Source organism: Carassius gibelio, chromosome B11, assembly GCF_023724105.1.
Source record: "Carassius gibelio isolate Cgi1373 ecotype wild population from Czech Republic chromosome B11, carGib1.2-hapl.c, whole genome shotgun sequence".
Lineage (NCBI taxonomy): Eukaryota > Metazoa > Chordata > Actinopteri > Cypriniformes > Cyprinidae > Carassius > Carassius gibelio.
The window spans coordinates 1,107,348-1,111,966 of NC_068406.1; positions in this window are offsets into that span (position 1 = coordinate 1,107,348).

Below are 4,619 nucleotides of genomic sequence, written 5' to 3' on the forward strand. Positions count from 1 at the left end.
ATTTCTATTTCAAATAAATGCTACTCTTCAAACCTTTTGTTCATCTGTGAATCCTTAAAGTAGACACTGTACAGGTTACACTTTCATTAAACATAGGTAATAATAAGAAACATTCGTTTCAGGAATCAGCATATTAGAAGGATTTCTGATGGATCAAGACTGGAATAGTGGAGCTTGGAAGGAAGGAAGGAAGAATAAAAGAAAGATAGACAGACAGACAGACAGACAGATAGACAGTTAGATAGATTCAACTTTATTGTCATTGATCAGGGTGCAAGTAGGCTACAGATCCAATGGAATTTAGTCTTGTTAGCAGAATTTAACAAGAAGTGCAAATAAAAAGGTTAATAAAAATATATAAAATGTGTGTGTATGGGGTGTAACGGTACACAAACTTGACGGTAAATAAAGTACATTAAGCGGTAACCCTTGAAGCCTGTATTTTTAATACATTATAAGGGTATTCTTAAGGCATTATAATGAATCCATAATGCATTATAAAAAAAAAAAACGTATATGTTGTATCATCTCATGAATATTCATAAGAACAGTCTTGATATATTATAATATTTACTTATTTGTGGTTATAGCTTTTAAGAGTATGATTATTTATAACACAATGAACACGTTGCATCTACTTTTAAAATTGATTATACTGTATTTCTCATAGTTATAATTTGTTATAAGTCTCATATCTTACCATTATTCGTATGTTACTTTACTGCAGTCAAAGAGAGTAGTAGTAATAATAATAATAATAACATTTCTCTTAAATAGCCATAACATCAGATATCAGATCAGATGAATGTGTAATGGCACATTTGCTTTTAACTATTTTTATTGTAATATCAGGTTGATTATTTTGATGGTACCCTTTAGACAGCTGTTGACAAGTAACTATGCAACTACATATCAACTAGTGTTCATTAGAGTATTAGTATGTCTTCTACTATATATGCTAACACTTTATTTTGATGGTAAACCAACAGATAAACTGACTATAAGTGTCTTTGCAAGTATGTCAACTTATTCTACCATACTAGATTCTACCATTCTTGAGCTTTTTAATACGCTAATGAGAGTTAGTTGGCATGTAGTTGCTAACAGTTGATTGATTAAGAAGACCATCAAAATAAAATGTAACTGTATTAAACATTGCATTTTTTCAGCTGGAGTATTAAGCTCATATCTGTTAATTAACATTAGCTCTACAGGAAACACTCAAATAACACTCAACATTTGCTGTAGTAAGATACTCTGATCTGAAATAAACAATGTCAAGATACAATACAGTCCATTATACTGTAAATGAAGTAGATTTAACATAGTGTTTGTTGTGTGTTATAAATAATCATACTCTTAAACTTATAACCACAAATACGTAAGTATTATGATGTATTAAAATTGTTGTTATGATTATTCATGAATCGATATAACATATTATAGTTTTTTTTATAATGCATTATGCATTCATTATAAAGCCTTAAGAATACCCTTATAATGTATTATAAATATGGGCTTCATAGAAAGTGTTACCCATTAAGCTTTATGACATATAGTGCAAGTGCTCAATGCAAATGAGTGTAAATACAACATAAGGTGCAAAGGAAGTAGCCTACAAACAGGTCCATTATACAGTGAGGTAAGTAAATAGCATGTTTATATGGCCAAAGACCATAACAGTCCAAATGGCATCAGGAGGTCAACATCGTTTGGTGACAGAACTTTACACTCATTCATAAATTCACTCTTTCTGTGTTGCGAAGCACCAACTTTTTGAAAATCAGCCACGTTTCTGTTGATGACCAGTGCTATTGCGTAACTTTTGTGCAGCACTGAATGTGAATCACTAAAGGTGATAAGAAACAAAAGCAAACTCAAACTGTACCCTTTCAGGGTTTTCGTGAGCCTGCCCCTGAAGCTGCTTCTGCTTCAGCTGCAAAAGATGACAGGAATTGCTTGCATGTTTTTACTGACAAGGCATGCAAATAACAAACTTTTCTGAGTACGCAGTGGCCCAATCGGAGCAGGGGAAGATGTCATTCCCTTGACCTGGTCACAATCAAATGTTATTACTTGGCAGCATAAAGGAAGAGTATGCATTGATTTGTAAATTATAATAAAGATTTCTTAATATGTGGCTCCCTCTAGTGGACTTCAATTGTCCTCCAGAGAGCCAATGCAAGTCTATGGGAAATTTTTGATTATTATTAAAATCTTTGATCATTTTTGATAATTATTGATATGAAAGTGTAACTGTAAGTCAGTTAGAAAAGATATAGCAACAAACTATATCAGGCCCAGGGTGTCTGGCAAGTTTGGTGCTTGCAGCAAAAAAATCTTGTGAAGAGTTACGGTACTCCTGAAAATGTTTGGTCTCAGATCAATAACAAGTTTAAATAATATAACAGTATGTTGGCTTTCTCAAGTCATCGTAGATAATGACTTCAGTAATGTTAGTGTGGTTAATGAATGCAGAAGGGGAGAGATGACATAGATACTGTGTAAATGTCAGTGTTTACAGGAGTTCAACTGAATACAGTGTTCAAATCACCTTGTTTCAGATGTTGTGAATGATGCGAACTACTGGCCAGCCTTGTCCTTCCGAAAGGAAAATATATTTACCAATATATTTCTTAAAATATATTGTGATATATTGTAATATATTATTTTCCCTTTTTATTTTGTAATATTTTATATTTTTGAATATATTTAATAATATATTGATGATACATATATTATATAATATATTGCAAAATATACAAATGATTGCCGCTTTCAATATATTCCAATATATTGGAAAAAAAAAAATATATATATATATATATTTAAGAATATATGCCTAATATATTACATGATATTTTCCAATATACTGCAATATATTTTTGTTTCATAAGGGTGTGGACTGAAAGTCAGGCTAGGGAATTTAAAAGTGGGCACTCTTAAATGTGCATTGGAAATTGCCAGATGATAAAATATATCATCTGGCAATTTTATTTTGGCAATAATATAAGCATTTATTTGTTTTCCTTTCTAAGAATCAAAAACAACAAAAACAAAACAAGATATTTGATAAAAACAGACTTTAAAGTTATTTCCCTCAGTCTGAACTCAACCTACAAACACAGTGCTGCGACCAGGCCAGAGCTGCAGGTCCAAAAAACCAAGGCATTAAAAAAGCTGTATGAGGGCAGTTCTGCCCCAGGGTTGATGCAGACTTGAGGTGATGTCTATATTTGCAGTCCAGAAACACCACTTCTGGCTAAACCTGGCTAAGATGCGAGATGCAGACAAAGTTGGTTATTTTTTCCTATATTAGGGTGACCATATGAGATATTTTCCCAGGACGGTTCCTTGCCAGGATTTCTATATTGCCTAAAACATCCAAAGTAGTTTGACAAATAACATGCAGGTATGGTACATAATCGACCAGTCGTGGCGTGTGAGAAGGTGAGATCTACAGAGAATGATCAAAGCAATGCAAAAACACATACATGTTAGGTGTTTGTTCGTTCATTCAACATGAAGCGTCGCTGTGCACCGATCATTGTATGACACCAAAGTACCAAGAGAGTGATTTGAATGCATAAGGAGCTGTCAGCTCTGCTCTCTATAGCTCTTATGAATGTCATACAATGATCGAACTGCACAGCACTGTCAAAATCTGGATATTTTAGGCGATATAAAAATCCTGACAAGGACGCATCCTGGGAAAATGGCTCATATGGTCACCCTATTCTTTATACATTGCTAAAAACAATAAAGGGAACACTAAATCATCACAGTATAATTAAATTATATATTAACACACACACACACGTATACATATTATGTGTGTGTGTTGATTAATTAAATTTTTGAGGTTTATCATTTCTTGTAAACCGAAATTTTGACTAAAATTAATGAACATGACATGACGAATATTAAGTCTAACTTTTCGAAAAACAAAAACTAAAATGAAAAATAAAAAACCCAAACAACAACAAAAAACCATACAAATTAAAACTGGTGTGTCATCACTTTTGAAATTATGACACAATGGTAAATGAATGGCAAAACTAGTTAAGGAAATCTAATGTATTACACTTGTTTTTAATCTTTGTGCTGTTGACCGCAGCCTTCTGCATGAAGAAAATTCATGTAATTAATTAAATTACTTTAATATTGTACAAATGTCGAAACTAAGACATTTCTGATTGTAAAACAAAATGCATGTTAATTAGTTTTAATACTGAGGTTATATTTGTGCTGATCTGATCTGTCTGCTGATTGTTCATTCTTAAAGTTGAAAATTGATATTGATATTACTCAGTCCTGTTTGTTTATAAAAATGTACATAAAATCCCAGTTCTTAACTTTTGAATGTCAATTGTAGAATTTCTAGGTTCACATTTTTGCCTCATTTAAAGTCCTAAAATAGCAAGTCAACGCTGCTCTACTTTTGCCATGAATGTAACATAATATTGTTCTCAGAACAAATAAAAAGGCAAAAGTTTTGCTTTGGTTTATAGACCATTATTCCATCAATCTGTGAAATTAGCTTTCTAAGAACATACCAGGAGAGACATAAAACAATTTTGTTAATCTCGATAAACCAATAAAATACAAACTGGCAGAAA